At 49.5% G+C, this 21,088-nt stretch overlaps 1 non-coding gene across 1 annotated transcript; it reads right to left on the reverse strand.

Annotated features, from left to right (window-relative positions):
* Positions 1-15,970: 15,970 nt before the first annotated feature.
* On the reverse strand, positions 15,971-16,042 carry TRNAQ-CUG (transfer RNA glutamine (anticodon CUG)). The gene has a single exon. It is a non-coding gene; the product is annotated as a tRNA-Gln (tRNA).
* Positions 16,043-21,088: the final 5,046 nt, after the last annotated feature.

Here is a 21,088-nt window from a genome sequence, read left to right on the forward strand (position 1 = left end):
CCCCCATCAGCAGATTAGGGGCACCGAAACTAGTAGCCCTAGTGAGGTGCAAGCTTTAAAAACTCCTGAGGGATCCCCCTTAAAAGTAGTTAGGGACCTCCCCCAGATGGATATTGTTGGGCACAGCCAAACCTGGGACCCTAAGAGCCCAAACCTGAACTGTCCCTCCAGTAAGCCAAACAGAGGGACCCAGCCTCCAGCTTTAGGTAGCCAGAGGTTGACCCTGAGAGCACAGTGCAACTCAGTCAGAGAAAGAAAGGCACACATGGTGGAGAGTGATTGGAGGAAGCTGAGCCCTACAGAGGAAACTCACTTCAGTACTCCATCTCAACACCAGCCTTTGACTTTGCAAAGACACACCACAGGTAGAGATTCCCTATGGTGGAGACCCTCAGATACCCTTAGGGTGAGGGATTGCTTAGTGGACCATGAGACAGGGGGTTACCAAGCCAGAGCTGGTACTTCCTTATATGGCCACTTAGGCAATATAGGCTTACCTGGTCAAGGATAGCCTTATCTCCTTTCGTTTGGGGGGGGGGTTATGTAGGAAGGTGGATATCTGACTATGGTTACCCCCAAACTTTTTGCCTGGTGTTTAGCTGGTTTTTGACTTAGTTGGCCTGGGATCCTGCTATTCAGGGCCCCAGGCTGATTGCTCTCTCCTTAAAATGGACTCCATGTACCTTAGGTGCATAACACAATTGGAATTGGTTCACCTTATAGGCCCCTGTAACAGTGTACCATAGGTACCCAGGGCATAGGTGTAGCCAAGGCCTACCAGGGGCTGCAGCACGTATTGTGCCACCCCTGGCCTGGCCTCCATATTTGACACAACTGGCTGATCACTCAGCTGGGGTAAGTCGGTGTAACCACCTCTTACTTAAGTACAGTATGTCTGTGCCTAACCCTAAACTGGACACATATGTTCCTATCAGCCACTCCTATGGAAGGCCTCATCAATCCTGGAGGCAGAGTGCTTGGAAATATGTGAGATGGTGCTCTGGCATGAGCTGAGCCTGTCTGCAGCTGTCGGGAACAACTCCCTAAGCTGTTCCGGGATATTGCCATACCATATACTCTTAAGTGCATTATAATCCTCGCGGTTAAATGCTATCTTTGGTTTGGCTTTATCAAAACATGTCGAGTAAGGTGTCATACGAATTGGAATACTATCCCCTCGCCCGTTCTGGCGACGGGGATAGCATTCCACCCTTCTAGAGGGACACGACATGTGTGTAGCCTTAACCCCGGTTAAAGTTAAACAGAGCCTCAGCTTCACAAAATGGACGCTGCCACCCCAGACACAAGTCTGGCCTCCTGCTGCTGACCGAAACTCGGCAGATGGTGGCCTGGACAAAGGGTTTCCTGCCTTGGGAGGTGCGAGCACCACCCCAGACAGGATTTTGTGTATTGGTTAGGACAGGGCTGAATAGAATCAGACATGCCCGGGGCACACAAGGTGTCCCCGTGCATAGGCCAGTCCAAACCGGTTCTGGGGCCTTCCAGCCCCAGTCCTGGCGCGGAGCTGGACAAAGGAAAGGGGGTGTAACCGCCCCCCTTCCTGGTTCCTCCCAGAGGAGGGACCTAGTAGGTGATCCACCCCCAGTTTGGGAATAAGAGGGGGAGCAGTGCCATTGCACAGCAGATCATCCTGAAATCAACTTTAAAGAAGAAGAAGACTGGACTTCGACATTCTGCTGCACAGAAGACTGAAGAGAATCTCCCTTGTGGCCTAGGAGTGGCCACCCTGTGAACACAGGTACCAACCAGCAACTCGACGTCTGCTTTGCCGCCGCCTCCCGCCGGAGACCGAGCCCAGAGCCCGACAAGAACCAGACTCCCAGACTTCTCAGAGCCCGATCCACAGTCCCTGCAAAGAAGGGACCCGTGGAGGCACCGAGCGACGTGGGACCGGACCTCTTGGAAGACACTCGAAAAGCTGACTGCGCAGCTTCTGAGGCATCCTCGACGTTGTGCTTTGGGGATTGAGAACCCCCACCACCGAGCAGCCCTTGCACCGAAGATCAGCCCTCCAGCATCTCCACGATCTGCGTGGGGCCCTTTTGCATTGTGCCACTCGACGCGCCATCCCGGCCACTAGCCACGTGGTCAGCGGCCATCTTGGCGACGAACCCGAAGATTTACACAGCAGGTCTGGTTGCTCCAGACCTACCCAAGCTCCTGTAAAAAGGAGCACCCGCTCTGACCTTGCTGGTCCGAGTGAACAGCATCTTTCAACTTCTGCGTGGCTTGCATTTGCCAAGGCCTGGTTGCTCCGATCAGGTCGCCGACACCGCCAACAGCGAGAAGCCTACGTGGGACAGCTCGTGACCGACTCCTGGACGTCCTCGACCCCGGGTATCCACGTGGCTGCAGAAAGAAGCTACCCAACAACGCCTGTTTGCACCCGGCATCGCCTGGTTCCAATCTGGTTCCACGGTAGTCACTGGCTAGTGACTTTGAACACTGTCCCCTCTGCTTTCAGGTCTTCACATCTTCAGATCCACCCTTGGATCCACCGGAACTCTTCTCATCGAGCCGCCTGCAGCATCTTCAGCTCCAAGCACCATCGACCAGCGTGACGAAACCCGACACAACTTCGACCCTGTGCACCCGCTTCCTGTGGGTGAGGTAACTCAGCTCCGCCGGTGCTCCTGCACTGGTACACATCCCAAGGGCCTGTGTTTTAAGTTTCAGCTCCGTAGGTCACTCGGAAGGTTCCTAACTTTCTAACTTTGTGCTTTTTACGCACCATAGACTTTGTATTGCGAAGTGCGTGCACTTTAAACACTGCACCCGAGTCCCGTGGGCCTTTCCCGACTTAGTTAACACCAGTCTCGAATAGCTCCAGCGATTCCCAAGGCCCTAGGCCTCTTCACTTTCCTCCTGGTATCTCTTATACCACTTTCTTAGTATATGGTTTAGGTGGCCCCTAGGGCTCATCCATATTGTGCAACTTTTGTGTATTTTACACTGTCTTGTGATTTAACGCTTGTGCTTCTGTGCTCATAAAGAGTCCAGGGGATTTTATAGTTAATAAATCAATATATATTTTCAATATATATCTGTGTGGTGTCCCTTTCATTTGGTATTCAAGGGGGTTGTGTATGGTATAACAGCTGGCTTCACATGCCTTTCAGAGTTTAGCCTAAGACTGCTTTGTCCACGTTACCACTAGGATAACTGGTCTACAAGGTTGAATTACAACCATCATCATAAGGGTTGCTTGGCATGGTACAAAGTGATCACTAGAATTAGTGAGCATTATATACCAGGCCAACTTCTCACATCGTCCCGGTAACAGAATCTCATCAAGGTTTAAAAATAGTTTCAAAATCAGGTTTCTATTCTTGACTGCAAGTGAAGAGTGCAAACGTTATCCAAATATGTAATTCTCGGAAAAAAGATCCAGCAGTTCACTCACAATCAGAGCGATGGATGTGTAAATCCTTCTCGAATGTAGGTGAATGGTGTAAGCAGTATCCATATATCAAGTAATCAGAGAGCAGGGCCAGCGCTCCACTCTCAATCAGAGCGATAAAGAAAGGAATCCTACTGCGATATTCGTATTGCGCAGTGAGTAAGAAAAAAACTGCATAATAACCGGCATTTAATATTTAATATTTGGATAACGTTTGCACCATTCACTTGCAGTCAAGAATAGAAACCTGATCTTGACACTATTTTTAACCTTGATGAGATTCTGTTACCAGTTGTAAATTGGCTGTAGTGCTTTCCTGTGAGGACTTCCTTCCTCTGTAGCAGCCAGTGGCGGCTGGTGACATTTGAAAGTAGTGAGGCATAAAAGTTTGAGATGAGTGCTCGGTGGCGAGTGAGCCTAGTGAGTGAGTCTGACTGCCATAAGTTGGGTTTGTGGGGTCCTTCTCGCCATTTTTGTAATCACACTGTCTATCCCCAGATCTAAACTAACCCAGCCTATCAGTATACAGATGCTTATGTCGGCCTGATGATGAGCAACAATCCATCACTGGTAATGCTTAGCCGTTTTCCCCACCTTACAACATTTAACTAAACTAGCTCCCAACAAAAGAATTCAACAACACTCTGCTATGTTATCCAAAGCGACTTCATCCCCCCTTCACATAGTTTCCACTAGCAGTGTTCAAAACTAGAAAAAGACAAAAGAGACTGTTACAAATATCGTAATTTCTGGATTACAATGCTGGATATTAGATGCCTGCAGAACTGGACAGTGCTCCAGGAAATGGACTTTGTTTTCTCAGCTGGCCGGCGTTTCATTTAATGCCACTTCACTGTCTACCTGCAACACCTTAGGCCTTGACAGGCCTTCTTAAATTAAGTATCACCTCCATAATTCTATAAAGACACAACCTTCTCATTCTGTCTCCCAGAAGATCCACCGCATCGGTTCTGCAGCACACCTCAGCATCTCAGTGGGGGATCCTACTCTCCCCCCCGCGCTCACCTCCGCTCTGATCGCGCATGCTACTCTCTGTGCCCCCCAATCCCAAATGTGCACATTGCACAACCGTGCCCAAGCCCAATGCCATATTTCAAAAAGGCTGCAAAAAATGCCTTATGCAAGTAGGCCACACCATGGACTGTGAATTACCACGGACCCGCACAGCACAAAAACCTGAAGCCTCGCACCCTTCCGGCCTCCTTTAATGCGCTGGCAAGACATTTGACTTCACAGCTGGCACAAGTCTTCTGCAGGGCCGCGCTTGCCGCTTCTGAAGAGGTGGGGGCCCAAGTCGATGAAACTACTATGGCCCGGATGGAGGGGTGCTATCACTCTCTTAATTTAAAATTACACTTTCTTCTAGGGCATTTTCACTATAGATGAATTTCTTTTAAAGCTGGCAGCGGCTCCTGAGTACTGTCCAACGTCTTTGAGAAGACCGAAGCGCGGGAGAACTGGTTACAGCATTAATGAGGCCCCCTCATTACATTTTGCAGAGGACCTCCTCCCCACTTCCGGGACTCCCCCACACACACTTAGCTCTGCTGCCCCTACGCAAGGGCTGTATCCCTTCTACATACCCAAACGAAAACAAATATAAATAAAATAAAATAAAATTACTTACCGTCCGTAGAGACTCCTTCCTGACTTCCGCCGTCCTGGTTCAAGTCCTGCAGGCAACACGTCATCAGGAAGGCGGAGCGGCAGGCAGCCTCCCACCCCTCCACCGCCGTGCCGCGTTTTTGATTGGTGCGGCCGGCTGCCTCAGGCTACGTCATTTTCTCTCTGTGTGCTGCTACTGCAGCATACAGATAGAACAGGGAGAGTTACTCGAGGGCAGGGGGAGTGGCTTGGGGGAGTGGCTTTCCCACTGTTGGTAATACTGTCTGTTTGGGCGGCCTCATGCTGCCCAAACAGTTAGTATTAACAACAGTGGGCAAGCCACTCCCCCAAGCCACTCCCCCCTGCCCTCGAGTAACTCTAAACCAGGATGTTAGTTCTGCTTTCTCGCAGTGCGAGAAGGCAGAAACAAATGGTAGTTATAAATAACTACCATTTGTTTCTGCCATGGTAGTTATAAATAACTACCATTTGTTTCTGCCTTCTCGCACGGCGAGAAAGCAGGGGGGCGGCGCCCAAACGCCCCCATGGAGGAATCACCACTGGTGCCTTCCCTGCCTCTAAAAGGATGTGAAACAAAACCTGTGCACACGCCTATGAGATAGGTGGTCTTGAAGTCAGGACTCGACAAATAGGAGCAAAATTTCTTGAGGTTGAAATGAAGGTCAGACACCAAGTATTCGTATGTGAAGAAGATTTATAAGTCAATTTCGTCAGTACATGTGATAATAGCCAGCCTTCAGTACCACCTATCTCATAAGCGTGTGCCCAGGATTTGTTTCTCTTCTGTTTGGTATAGGCCTTCCTACACCAGTGCAGGGGTTGTTTGCCGTCTGGGTTTGTTTTCCCCTGACCTGTTTTGCACCGCGTGTTTGTTACACCTACAGACATACTAAGTGATCACACAGCCTTGAGCGCCACATCTTCCTGTCCTCTCAATTCAAACCCAATTTCCTTATTCAAACTCTAAAAGGATGTGTTGCATATTGTGTCCATCTTTGTCGAAAACACACCTTGACCCTTTCCTAGAACCAGTGCAATAAAAGCCTAATACTGTTGCTCTGTGCTGTAAGAGGTATGGTCCTGTATGGAGTTGTTCTTTCTACTGTGCATAATCCTAAACCCTCTTTCACGTTGGCCGGCCTCGGGTTCCCTAGCAAGAAATGCTTCAATTACTTACCGGTAATCTTCATTACAACGATTCATAGTCCTCCTCGGCGCAGTTCTTATAGACGGCGGCTCTCCGAGGAGGGTGGAGATGAGAGTCTAATGCTCCAAGTTCTTTTGGGAGATGTTGGTACGTGGACCAGGAGTCCTCGAGGGTGGCCATTGTTTGGTTTCTTTCACAAACCCTGTGTAAGGAGAAAGGCCTTTGACAACAAGCATTGGCAAAGCCTATGTGAAAACGAATGGCTTTGTCAATGTTTTGTTTAGCCATGTTGTACAGCCAGTGGTGTAACACAGGCCCCTGCAGCCCCCAAGTAAAGCAGGGGGGCACGAGCTCTAGGGAGCCCCCTCAGCACAGTACCTTGACCGGAGAGCTCCTGATTGGTTCCGGAGGGGGAGGGGGCCTCCATGTACTCTGGAGAGGGGCACCTCAAGTTTTGTTACGCCACTGTGTACAGCAGCATGAATGATGTGCGGCATGGCTGAAAGTAAAGGAAGAAAAGATCTTTGAAACAACAAATTCTGACCACGTCATAGCACCTTTTATTTTTTTTCTTTACTTTCAGCCATGCTGTACAGCAGCTCTGCAGCTGACAACATAGTTAAAACACATTGACAGGGGCGTGGCTTGGACGGCAATGCGGACGGATGTCTAGCTCCGATGCCTCCAGAGCCCAGAGGTTTTTAACCGCGACTACATACAGTCAAACAAGTTCATCACAGGACACAAACACAAAAAAGGAAGTCGGAACATCGCGGGAAGGAAATGAGCCTAGCGATATCCCGGACAAATGGCCAACGGCGCAACATCGGCAACTTTCCCCTCCCAAAACGAAGAAAGTAGAAGCCCAAACAAGATGGCGGACGGCAAGCGCGAGTGAAGAAACTACGAGGTGAGCCTGACTCAGCGGAAAAGAGCCCCCCACAACCCCTCCGAACCTCCAGCAAAGCCCACAAGGGCCAGCGACCTATACGCAACTTTAGCCGGAGCGCACAAACTAGCTCCTGCAGCCGCCTGACTACACCGGGCTACCGAAGCCAAAACGAAAGTAAAACCTAACGTAAGGCGCAGCCATTTTAGAGCCAAACAACAAGGGGTGGAAGAGGGCTGGAAGCGGGAAGTGGGGAACGCAGAGCGAAGCGGGGCAACCCTGCTGCAGGGCACCAACTCCCAAGCAACCGAAGGCAGGCAACCCAGCCACCAAGCTAGGAACGAAAACAAAACTCTGCGCTGGACACCGCCATCTTAGGGAGCGCCACATAAGGCGGATCAGAATTGCTTACACAACAAGGAAGCGCCGAGCTAGCGGAGCGCCTGCAACCCCAGCCCCTTGCCAACCCCAGGCAAAACCGCCGGAAGCGGCGGCCATACACAAGCCGGCGGTCACCACACGTTCGTGGTCACACCGAAAGACCGAAGCGGGGAGCGGAACAATTCTAAGCACAAAGCGCCAACAGCGAGGGACAACACAATAAGGAGGGAAAAGAAAGGCCATCCCACAATCACAAGACAAGCGAAAGTGCTAAACCAAGGACGGCCCATGCGGGGGACCAGCAGACGCGCCGTCGACCCGCGCTAAGGGGAAACGAAGGGTACAACAAAACACACCGGTAGCGAAACAAGTAAGGCCCAATAACCACCACCAAGGGAAATGGGGGCACTACAATAAAAGTGCTGGCAGGAGCAAAAGCAAAAAAGAGGACAAGGAACATCAGAGAACCCAGCAGGTACAGTACGCACCACACAGTCCCCGCACAAAAGACTGAACCAGCCAAGGCCCTAGCAACAATCCAAAAAGAAGGCAGACTAGGAAGCCTCCAATCCAGAAGAGGTATCTGCGCGATGGCGGGCCACGAAGGAAAAACCGCTAATGATTTAAAAAAGCACAGGAAAGAGTCGCCGGAATCACCACTAAAGCAAAAAAACGAAACAACTACCCTGGACACGATCCTAAAAAGGGTCAACGTAGGCAACGCAGTGGCCAAACAAACAAAAATAACAATAGATAACATGCAGCTGGAGCTAACAGCAATAAGAGCAGACCTACACAGCACCAACACCAGAATAGAAGAAGCAGAAAGGCGCATATATCGAGGATGTAACCATCAAGAACAACAAAGCCCTAACAGAAAACTCCAAGATCACAAGAGCCCTACAAAAACAGCTAGCCGATCGGGCAAGAAGGGGGAACATCCGTATCCTGGGGATCCCAGAGGGCGCAGAGGACAAAGCAGGTACTTGCACAGCCATGCTAGAGGAAATGCTGCCACAGCTTACTGGTCTGAGATTTGACAGGCAGTTTGAAATTGACAAGGCCTATCGAGTGCCAGCCGCAAAACCACTACAAGGCAAAGGACCAAGACCGATTATCTGCAGCCCGCTCAGATCAAACCACACAGAAGCCATCTTCACCTTCGCCCGGAAAAAACAGAATCTGAAGTGGGAGAGCAACAAAATAATCCTCACACAAGACTTCTCGAAACCAACGGTGGAAACCAGAAAACGGTTTCTATCGCTAAGAGACGCTCTACGCAGGAAGAACTTCATCGTCAGCTTTGCAGGACCTGCACGCTTCAAAATCACAGACAACTGGAAGACACTGTTTTTCGATGACCCGGAAGACCTAAGGAGATACTTGCAAGGACCACCAGCAGAAGACATGGAAACCAAGAGCCCAGGAGCAGCAAAAAGAAGCACATCACCGGACAACGCAGAGAAGTCAGACTAAAACTGTATAAACGCTTGCTACGATTCAAGCCTCCAAACAACATTGCTACCTCATTGACTATCTACCTCAACTTTTTATCGTTTACTGCCACCTTCCTCGAGACACACTAATCTAATCACATAGGTGGCCTCTATCACAACAACCTACCTCGGACACACCAAGAAGCCCGGAATAATGAACAACGACCAACGAGTTGAAGAAAACCAACTGCGAGAAGCTGCCATAACACCAACCATATCCTTTATGTTTATGTTTATGTGTATACCCGCCATCATTAACGAGGCATTCTGGGACACAAAGCGGGAAGAATTTAACACTAAGCCTCGGGGACTTTGGAGCAAGGGAACTTTACTGTCGCACACCCACTCAGCAAGAGACGAGGGAGGGGTGAGGAGAGGGAGGGGGCAGGGTAGTCGGGAGGGGGGGCGGGTGCAGACACATGGGGAGCTCTATATCTTCTACTCTTTTTCTTTCCTTTCTTCACTTCCTGAACACTATCCTCCACTAAGGGGAGAACACACGCAGCTACTAACAAGCACAGACGGGCAACACCGCAACAGAGGAGATGACACCATGACAAACGGAGCTCGGTACACGAGACAGACCCAAAACACCACCAAGAGAGCACCAAGCAGTAGGCGAGCACCACAACACATAGAATGACAAACAACCGGCAAAGTCATCCCTCAGCCAATATCAAAGTCGTTTCTTTTAACGTTAAGGGTCTCAACCATCCGGTAAAAAGAAGGAAGGTCCTTGAGTACCTGGCCAAACTAAAAAGCGATGTGTATGTCCTCCAAGAGACAAAACTCTCTGCGGATGACATAGGCCGACTCAAAGCAAACTGGATAGGGAAGGTAATAGGCTCACCAGCACGCAACAACAAAAAAGTGGGGTCATTACTCTAATTAACAAGAGGGCAAAGCTAACTATAAAAGAATCATACACAGACGAGGACGGGAGGGTCCTGATAACTAGTCTATCCAAGGGAGAGGAAACAATACACGTTGCCAACATCTATGGGCCAAACACGGAAGACAAACACTTCTGGGAGAGGGTAGAAGCCCAACTGAGCACACTGCCACAAGAGGACCTCTTACTAGTGGCGGGCGACCTAAACCTGGTCCTTGACCACGCCACAGATAGACACCCACTAAGACATAGCCACAGCTCACAAAGGGGTAATACATGTGCACCAGGCTCAAACTCAAAGACCCCTGGAGACTTCAGAATCCAGACGGCAGAGACTACACTTTCTATTCGTACCCCCATAACTCCTACAGTAGGATTGACTACATTCTAATCTCAGTCACACACCCACCTCATAGACCAAACGGAAATAGCCCCGAGGTCCATCTCAGACCACTCACACATCAGCCTGACTCTATCAGGCAGACATAACGAAAGAATAACGCGCAGATGGAGGTTTGACGTTGACCTCCTCAAAAACATATCCGTAACGGCAGAAATAGAAGAAGCCATAAGAGAGTACCTCGAGCTCAACGACAACCCAGAAACAGATAGAAGCACCCTTTGGGACGCCCTAAAGGCAACGATCAGGGGTAAAATACTCTCCATCAAAGGGCGGATAAATAGAGAGAGGAACAATAAGATCTCAAACCTGGAAAAGGAGATAAAAGGCCTGGAGATGGGCCACATAGCTAACCTAAGAGACAGGAACACCCTCACAACTCTGACGAAAAAGAAATATGAGCTGAACAAAATTCTTAGCGAAAGAGCGGGAACATGGCTAAACAAATATAAAGCCATCAACCTATGCACCGCCAACAAAGCAGGGAAAGCGCTTGCCTCATACCTTAAAAGCAAGTAAAGACAACACGCAGTAGCGGCAGTGACAGATGCCAAGGACAGGTCACAGAACGCTAACAAAGAAATCCTCAAAGTGTTCAAAGACTTCTACGAGCAGCTCTACAAGGAAGACCAGACCCTAAGCAAAGACGGCGGAGCAGCTCTACTAAATAAGATCACAATGCCCACACTCACAGACACACAGAGGGAGACACTTGAGTCAGATATCACAGGTGACAAAATAGAAAAGGCAATAGCGAGCCTCAAAGACATCAAAGCCCCAGGCCCGGACGGGTACACAGCGAGATTCTATAAGCAATTCCTACCGTTAATCAGACCCACAATGACAGAAGTCTTCTCAAACTGTATCCAAAAAGGACACATGACACCCACAATGGCAGAAGCCAACATCATAGTAATCCCAAAAGAAGGAAAGGACACACAATATCCCAAGAACTACAGGCCCATTTCCTTGATAAATGTAGACTGCAAAATCTATGCGAAAATACTAGCGACCAGACTCAACACATTCTAACACAAACTCGTACACTGCTCGCAGGTAGGCTACCTCAAAAATAGGATGTCCCATGACAATACCAGACTGCTATGCCACCTAATTATTCATGCATCCAGAAGCAGTAACGCGGCAGTCATGATCGCCTTGGACGCGGAAAAGGCATTCGACAGAGTATCCTAGCAATTCCTGGTAGCTGTATGCAAAAATTCGGTCTGGGACCTAACTATAGGAAGATGGTGCTAGCACTCTACTGAGAGCCAAAGGCACGCGTAGTAGTCAATGGCGGCACATCAGTACCATTCACTTTGGAACGAGGCACCAGACAAGGCTGCCCGCTATCACCGGCTCTCTTCCTACTTGCCCTAGAACCACTCCTAACTATGATAAGAGCCAACAAAGACATCACAGGAATCCCGATGGGGGGGACACGGTCAAGCTGGCAGCATATGCGGATGACATCCTAATCACAACCGAGAACCCAGACCGGTCAATAACCGCACTTATGGACACCATAGAGCTGTACGCGCGCGCATCAGGATACAAACTCAACAAAGATAAATCAGAGTGCAAACCCCTAAACGTGCACACAACCAGGGTGGTGCTGGGGTACTCGGGGCTAGCCTGGCAGAAAAAATCCCTAAAGTACCTAGGCCTGCTATCTGAAAGAGACCTTAAGACCGCACTCGATCAGAACGAATCGGCACTACTAAACAAACTGAAAGTAAAAATAGAGGCTTGGTCACCCAAATTCATCACATGGTGGGGCAGAGTAGAGACAGTCAAAATGATGCTGACTCCTATGGTGAACTACATGCTCAGTATGCTCCCGCTGACCAGCACAGATGAATTCCACAAGCGACTAGATAAACTAATAAACAAGTTCTTATGGAAAGACAAAAAGCCCCGAATTAGCCTACAAAATCTCAGGCTGGGCAAAAGCCTAGGAGGCCTAAACATAACAAACTTTAAAACCTTCCAAACTGCCTGTATAGCTAAACAAGGACTGTACTGGCTAACCCCCGAACAAGAATACACCCCAGCATTGCTCTCACTAGAGAAGAGACTATTGACAGACCCTCCAGGATATCGCGATTTCGTGATTTGCAAAAAAATCGCGAAATTTGCATCTTTGTGCAAATCCCGCGATTTTTGGCAAACCGGCCGCGAAATCCGCCGTTTTTCGATTGGACAACAGACAATACGTCCTCCTCGTCTTATAAATTGAATTTAGCAGCTTGGGGACTGGCTAGCAAAGCAACAATGTAACATTTTTACCCACGTGGTATAATTACGGATAGATGACATCACAACAGTGAGAGCGCGTCGCGAGCGGGTGGTTGTGGGACGGAGTTTGCACTGGTAATGGCAGGCAGAGCTCAACTCGGTAAATAAAAAAAAACCGAAATGAAAATACAGATACTGCCCAGAGCTGACCGCGGACCACGGCGGCCGATGGAACCCGTATTAATAATTGCTGAGAGTCTGTAAGCATCACATTACAGAGTCATTCATGCCCGGAGTACGGATGATGTTTGTTACGGAATTCGTTGTGGCTACGAGGCGGGACGTAGGGCCGTACCTAATCGCTGGCTGCGCCACTCTAGCCTTGCACAGTGAGCAAGTGTTTTTCAAGTAACTGCTTGGTGTGCCCCTATAACATCGATCACTTGTAAAGCAGACTGCTTTACAAGTGATCGATGTTATAGGGGCACACCAAGCAGCAGGGATCATGGCAGAGAGAGGCACTTGATCCGCTGTAAGCATATAGGCTCCTAGGTCCCCTGACAGGGGGGTGGGGGGCGCTGGCAGATGGATGGTGCATCCGATCAGCAGTAGGAGTGCCTGAGATTAATTAGTGTGTGTTTGAAGTGCAGCAGTTCTGGTAACGGGCGAAAGTAGGAGGGGGGTCCAAGAGGCCCAACAGTAAAGTCACCCTTACTTAGCCTCTCTGCATTCAGATGGACACCAAGGGTGCAGGGGCTTGATCCACCGTAAATATAGGCCGATCAGAGGCGCTGCAGGTGGTAGATGGATGGAGCATTGGCTAGGCAGTACGGCATTCTTTGAGAAAATGGGAGGGAGGTGGGCCGGGTCAGTAGCAGGGAAAACAGTTAGAGTCTGCCTCCTTGGGGTACAAACGCACTGCAGCGATTTAAACAACGATATTCCCCTGTCCAAATTACTCAGATGGAGCAACGTTTGTAAAGATGGCAGCAGGTTTGCACACGGACGTTGTCACACATGACCAGTGTTCACGTTACTGCATTTGATTTGACCTGAGTTTTGACCGATGCCTTGCAGACTCATCCCCGCAGGCCACCCGGGTCTTCTTGCGGATCGGTGGTATTGTACCCACATCCTTTTGCACATTTGCAGGCCTTGGTGAGGGGCACAGACCTCATGTCAGCCAATATGTCCCACGCTCACTGATATATCTGCCACATTCCAATGGCACCAGTCAGGTTCCTTGCCCCAGGCAACTTTAAGCAACAATAAAAATGCCAAGAAAACAGCAACTCTGGTGATTAATGGACCGCCTGGGTATCGTCAGAGTTTTGTCTAGTGGAAATTTTACACAGAGTAAAGGTTAATATGCCTGCTGCAATGCACAAGCACCGTGCAGATCACAGAAATGCATATAATTTAAATAGTTCAGTGCCTTACTGCTTTTGTTGGAGAGATCCTTTTAATAGTTGAAATGTATAAATTAAAATCCTAATGTAGCACAGTGAGCTATAAACTGGTATGAAACAGCTGCATGCAAACTGCAAGGTATAGGTTTAAGAGTTGATTTCTCCCCAGACTTTCATTATCATAATGTTGCAAAATGTAATTTGGGTAGAAATCAATTCTTATTAGTAAAGAGAACCCCCAACCATAGGGGCATATTTTAAATTCTGCTACTTCAGATCAAGCACTCTTATACTATGCCTAGTATAAATGACAAATGACCTATGACTCCTTTCCTACACCTCTTATGTAACATTTCCTATACACTGCTTTACACACATATAACTCATTGTCTCTGTGTGATGTAAAGTGCTCTGACACCCTACACTGGTATGAGTAGCTCTAAAAAACAAAACAAAAGCTTGTGAGAGAGAATGGTTATGGAGACTTGTGGGTCACTGTTAAAGGGTGATATATTGCAATCGTCTACATTGCTTGATTTTTGCTCGGGAGAAAGTGTCACTCATAGTTGTTGAAATGTCACTCATAATTACACTAACATTTTTGAAAATGTCACACATAGCAATCTGAAACCTTGGCAGCTATGATTAGAGCGCTGGAGCTGCGGTCGTAGAAGTTGTGGTGGCAGCCAAGTAGGATTCGACATTGGCTATTTTGAATGTTCTTGTTCTGTTTGCCGTCCCCCCCCTACTTTCCCCCTCGTCTCCTGTGGGTAAAGGACTGTGCTGTGCACGTAGTTCTTCTCCAATAATGCCACCACAGTGTAACACATTTTGAAAAGTGAGCCAGGAAAAATATGTCGGAGCTGAAAGTTGGGGAAGGTAGTTGCAAAGTAAGATGCCCTTCGGAACCTAAAAGAAATTAGTATGATTAGTGTTTTAGACAAGACTGTGCTTCCGTAGAGCCGCAGACGCGTTAAACATGCCAGTTTCACAGTGGAATACCCTGCTGAATCAGTTTACATTGATTTAAGGCTGAAAAGGAATGATTACGAATAAAATACAGTGCCGCAATAAAGCAGCTAAATTTCCACTTTTGTGCCGCTAAATATCCATTTTTGTGCCGCTAAATTTGACAATCTATGCCGCTATATCCTGGGGGGTCTGTATTGAAAGTGCTTGAACCCATCGCCCTCCTCACGGCGACCAAACACCCCGAGATCACCAATAACCCCATAATCAAGAACACCAGGTCCGCCCTCCTCAAATTAGATAAGAAAGTGGACACAGGCATTAGGAATACTAAGTGGGAGTCTATATGGTTCAACCCCAAGATTAAGTACCAGAAGAGAACGCTAGACATGCACTCCTGGTGCAAGCACAGCATCTCCACTGCTAATCAACTGTATACCCTAGGGACGTACACCACCTTTGACTCACTTAAGAACAAATACACACCGTGCGATTGAATGTAGATATACTACAGAGTATATAGCGCCATCTTGATCCATGCCACGCACATGTTAATACCGGAGTAGAGTCCTATACAGCGCCTCACCAAGGGTGCTAAGCGCTATAAATAAATGTAATTGTCATTTTTTACGTAATATTCCACGCCTTTTGACACTAAAGCGCCAATAAACGAAACTGACGACAGCAGGGGTATGAAATGCAGAGCAGCTCAGCCTTGAACCTTGTATGATTCAGCACAACAGGGGCATGTAACAAAGCGTGTGTGCTTAGAATTCGGTGAGCAGGCGTCGGGGTGCATCGGACCCAGAAAGACAATGCAAGTTGGCGCTACAATTGCTGCTCCTGCGAGTACAATAGATCATAGCCAATCAGAACGCAGAAGGCCGCCTATGTCAAGAGTCTAGAAATAATGCTCCTGTTGATTGGCTGCACGGAGGCCAGCAAGAGAGAGTTCACCTGTCCATTTAAGAGATCCAGCGCTTTTTGTACACATTTTAATGTTTAGATTAAAAAAGAGAAACATTTTTGAATAAATGGAGAATGTGCAGTGCATGTTTACTGATTTTAAATAAAAAACCTCAGGTCCCACCGAGATTTGAACTCGGATCGCTGGATTCAGAGTCCAGAGTGCTAACCATTACACCATGGAACCACATGGAGAATTCCACATGAATCTCTATTAAACGGTCTCCGAACAGCTCTGGAGCGATTCTTACAAGAGATTGATTTTTGGGGTGAATATCCTATAAGTTGAAAGAACGCATGGACAATCGTGACACAAGCGCCTCATAGCGCCTCTATTGCAGACTGAAGTGCTTCACGAGTGTGATAAGTGCACACCCCTGAACTATGTGCTAGTTCTGCGGCACATCGTTTTTTCTTTTTGCAGATATTTTAGTGCTTCTTGAAGGTCTCCGTGCTGTTTTCAAAAGAATGAATAAACCCTTTTGCTACAAATCCTCCATCGGAGGCACTTGGCGGCGGCGGCGATCGTCCCCTGTAAAGCACTTCGGTTTTGCTCTCTGGACGGCAGGCGGCGCTGCTGGGCCTGGGCACTCAGGAAGTGACGTGACAGAGGAAAAATAAAGATTTAAAGACCTTGGGCGTGAGTCACATACGGGCTTACTTGTTTTCTCAACAGTTCCATTAATTTTTTATTGCATATTAATAAAAAAAATATATCCGCATTAACAGATCGGTTCCTGCGCTCCTTTGATGCGCCGCAGACCGAGCTGCGCGCGCCCCCGCGAGGGTGAGACACTTCTCAAACTTGACAGCCCGTCACACTGGCGTCAGTTCCCTCCCTGAGACTCCGAGCGGCGTCCAGGGCGGCCCAGCCTCCAAGCTCCCTGTGGTCCATCTGCTCGTGTCCGATATTTCAACGCCTCGTGTGTGACCCCAGTGCTGTGGAAACAAGCACTGGCATACATCACACATGTGTGATTATAGCAGCCTGTTAAAGTCATACAACAGACACACTTCTTCTGACATGCCTGAGCTAGGCCATCTTCAATCTTTAACAAGACTGTCCTAGAAGTGTTGTGGCGCCAGAGTAAATACTTTCCATGTCATTTCATGTCATCAGCATCCCAGTATCATAGCATCCCAGGACTAGTATCACAGCATCCCAGCAACCCAGGACCAGTATCCCAGTATCATGCATCCAGGCACACACACCACCAGCCCTCAGTGCACTCTTCCACCAGGCGCACACACCACCAGACATCAGTGCATGCTTCCACCAGGTACACACACCACCAGCCGGCAGTGCACGCTTCCACCAGGTACACACACCACCAGCCAGCAGTGCACGCTTCCACCAGGTACACACACCACCAGCCGGCAGTGCACGCTTCCACCAGGCACACACACCACAAGCCGGCAGTGCACACTTCCACCAGGCACACACACCACCAGACACCAGTGCATGCTTCCACCAGGTACACACACCACCAGCCAGCAGTGCACGCTTCCACCAGGTACACACACCACCGCCAGCAGTGCACGCTTCCACCAGGTACACACACCACCAGCCGGCAGTGCACGCTTCCACCAGGCACACACACCACCAATCGTCAGTGCACGCTTCCACCAGGCACACACACCACCAGCCATCAGTGCACACTTCCACCAGGCACAATCACCACCAGCATCAGTGCATGCTTCCACCAGGCACACACACCACCAGCCATCAGTGCACGCTTCCACCAGGCACACACACCACCAGCCATCAGTGCACACTTCCACCAGGCACACACACCACCAGACATCAGTGCATGCTTCCACCAGGTACACACACCACCAGCCGGCAGTGCACGCTTCCACCAGGTACACACACCACCAGCCGGCAGTGCACGTTTCCACCAGGTACACACACCACCAGCCGGCAGTGCACGCTTCCACCAGGCACACACACCACCAGCCGGCAGTGCACACTTCCACCAGGCACACACCACCAGCCGTCATCGCACGCTTCCACTAGGCACACACACCACCAGCCGGCAGTGCACACTTTCACGAGGCACACACACCACCAGCCATCAGTGCACAATTTCTACAGGCACACACACCACCAGCCATCAGTGCACGCATCAATTGTTAACGCATCCACGATTAACTACTGTAGCAATCGCAGTATGGTGCACTTTACTTTTAAACATATTAATCTAAAGTGCAGCATGCCACCATTGCTAAAAAAATAAATGCACATTTTTGTGGCCTTCAATTTATAGACTTTTATTGAAATTGGTGTTGCAATATTTAGCAATGCCAATAGCTCAAACTTAATTAATGTGAGACCTATTGCATTGCAAATTCTTCTTCAGTTAGCAAATCCTCTTTTCCTTCCCTTTGCCAGTGCCCCCTCCCATCTCACAGGGGGACCCCTTGGGCCCCTGGTTCTTTTCTACTTCTGATGGTGTGTGACCCTGCAGCGCCCCCTGCTGCCTAGAAGGGTGAAGTTACAGATGCAATGACCTTCTAAGATGCCCCTTATTCTGCCCCTCACCCCCGCCCCCAGGAGTCTCCCACCCCCGCTCCTGCTGTGGGGCTTTGACACCCCCGCATCATGCACTCGGCCGAGGCCCCCTGTACCAGCGGCGGGGCCTTGGTTCACTGGTGGAGGTGGGCGGGTCCTGGAGGGGGGCTCCAGCACCGACTTCCCGCGCCCTCATCACCAGCCTCAGACCCCCATGGCTAGGACTCATCGCCCCTTCCCTGGAGGATTGGAAGGGGGGGTTGTGAGAAGTTGGCCTGATATATAATGTTCACTAATCTAGTGAGCACTTTGTATCAGTCCAAACAACCCTTATGGTGATTGGTTGTAAGTCAACCTTATATACCAGCTATCCTAGTAGCGTGGATACGAGCAGTCTTCGGGCTAAACTCTAGAGGGCGTGTTAAGCCAGCTGTTATCCCATCACATATACTCCTTGAACACCAAGTGAAAGGACACCTCACAAGTGTTATGAAAATAAACAGTGTATTTATTTAGATCACAACAGCCCTGTACTCTTTATGAGGACAGGGTACTAAGCACACAACAAAACTCTTACGAAAATACTTGAGTTCGCACAATTTACACAAATGCCCGAGGGGCACAAAAAACCATATACTACAAAAGTGGAATGCGAAATTATTAGCAGGTAAGTACTGTACTAATAGGCTTTGGAATCGCTAGGATTTGACTACTGAACCTTCAGATTACTAATAGGAGGCCTAGGGGACTCAGGTGCAGAGTGTGCACTCTCACGCGGGATGCGGGACAAAGTCTATGGTAGCTAGTAATGACAAAGTTAGTGTTCTCGGGCGAACCCGACCTGGTAGGAAGAAAACGAAAGTGGATCTGGACCCTTAGATAGTGAGGCTATGCTGGGGCACCGAAATGCCGAAGTTACCTAGCCCAGGGGCTGCAGCTGCATAGGTCTGAAAAAACGTCGGGAATCCTCGTTGACGAACCAGGAGCCTGAAGAAAAGAAGTTGCTGGCAGGCGACCAGTGAAGAGAGTTCGAGTGATCCAAGCCTGGATCGAAGATGGATGACACCTGAAAGCAGAGGGGACCATGTTCGTGACTACTAGCCAGTAGTCAGGTGGCACCAGGAGGGCACCGGATGGTAGTCACCTCGACTAGGTGAGTGGGCGACGCTGTGCTCTGCAGATCTCACGGACCAGGAGGCATTGTCGGTGACCAGGATGGAGGTGCGAGCTGTCCCACGATGGATGATGCTGTCGACGTGGCTGGACCCAGGATTGGGCAACAAAGCCTTGGCAAATTCAAGCCCACGCGGTGGACTCAAAATGGCGTCTGGAGTGGACCAGGAGGGTCCGGGGTGCTCCTCCTTTGGAAGGGAGCAAGGGCCAGTCTGGAGCAACCAGACCAGCAGCAGTGATGTTGTCGGGCGTCGTTAAGAAGGCCACAAGCCAGCGGGCTAGTAGCCAAACAACGCGGTGAGCAGCAAAAAGCAGAAGGGCCCCACGCAGATCGTGGAGATGCTGGGAGGCTGGACTTCGGTGCTGGAGCTGCTCAGGGTCGGGGCTTCTCGGACCCCAAAGCACTCACCAGAGGATCCCTCGGTGGTCGTGCTGGAAAGAAGTCATGCAGTCTTGAAGATGGCCGATCCCTCGAGGTCTCGTCGCACCCACGGTTCTCAGCTTAGCAGCTGTAGAGGTGGGTAGAGGTCAGAGGTGCCAGGGAAGCCGGGTCTCGTCGAGCTGGGCAGTCGGATTCCGGAGGAAGGACTTGCAGCAGACTGCAGGGTTCTTAAGATGGTGCCTGCAGATGCAGGGTGACTACTCCTTAGTCACAAGGGAGAAATCTTGAGAAGAGTCTTGAGTTCCTTTCGCAGAAAGTAGTTCTTGTTTCAAAAATGATCTAATTTGGAAGAGTCCCCGCTCCTGCCTTTAGCCTAAAGAAAGGGGTGGGTACGCGACTAGGTCCTGCCCTAGGGGTGGGACCAGGAAGGGGGGTGGTTACACCCCTCTCCCATGCCGGACTTTCCCCAGGTCAGGGGCTGGGGTGCCCCTGGAACTGGTTCTAGCCGGCAGATGCGTAGTGAGCACCGGGGTGCCACTCAGCAGTCACCTTCCTGTAAAGCCCTGCCTACCCAGGATACACAAAACCCTGTCTGGGATGGTGCTTGCACCGCCCCTGACAGGAAGCCCTTTGTCCAAGCTCTCCTCGCTGGAAGGACTCCCAGCAGCAGGAGGTCAGACTCGTGTCTGTGGTGGCAGCATCCATTTTGTGGAGCTGAGGCTTCGTTTAACTTTAACCGGGGTTCACAGTTACATACATGTCGTTTCCCTCTAGAAGGGTGGAATGCTAACCCCGTCGCCAGAATTGGCGAGGGGTTAGTATTCCAATTCGTATGACACCTTACTCGACATGTTTTGATAAAGCAATACCAAAGATAGCATTTAACCGCGAGGATTATAATGCACTTAAGAGTATATGGTATGCGTTATCATGGAACAGCTATTAGGACTTGGTTCCGCAAGCTGCAAACGGGCTCAGCTCATGCCAGAGCACCATTTCACACGATTCCACGCACTCTGCCTTCAGGATTGTCAAGGCCTGCCATAGGAGTGACTGATAGGAATCTGTGTGTCCATTTTTAGGGTTAGATATAGGTATACTATATCTAAAGCAAAGGGTGAGTACACCACCTTGCCCCAGCTGTCGTGCAGCCAGTTGTGTCAGAT

The sequence above is a fragment of the Lissotriton vulgaris genome, unplaced genomic scaffold, assembly GCF_964263255.1.
Source record: "Lissotriton vulgaris unplaced genomic scaffold, aLisVul1.2 SCAFFOLD_1646, whole genome shotgun sequence".
Classification (NCBI taxonomy): domain Eukaryota; kingdom Metazoa; phylum Chordata; class Amphibia; order Caudata; family Salamandridae; genus Lissotriton; species Lissotriton vulgaris.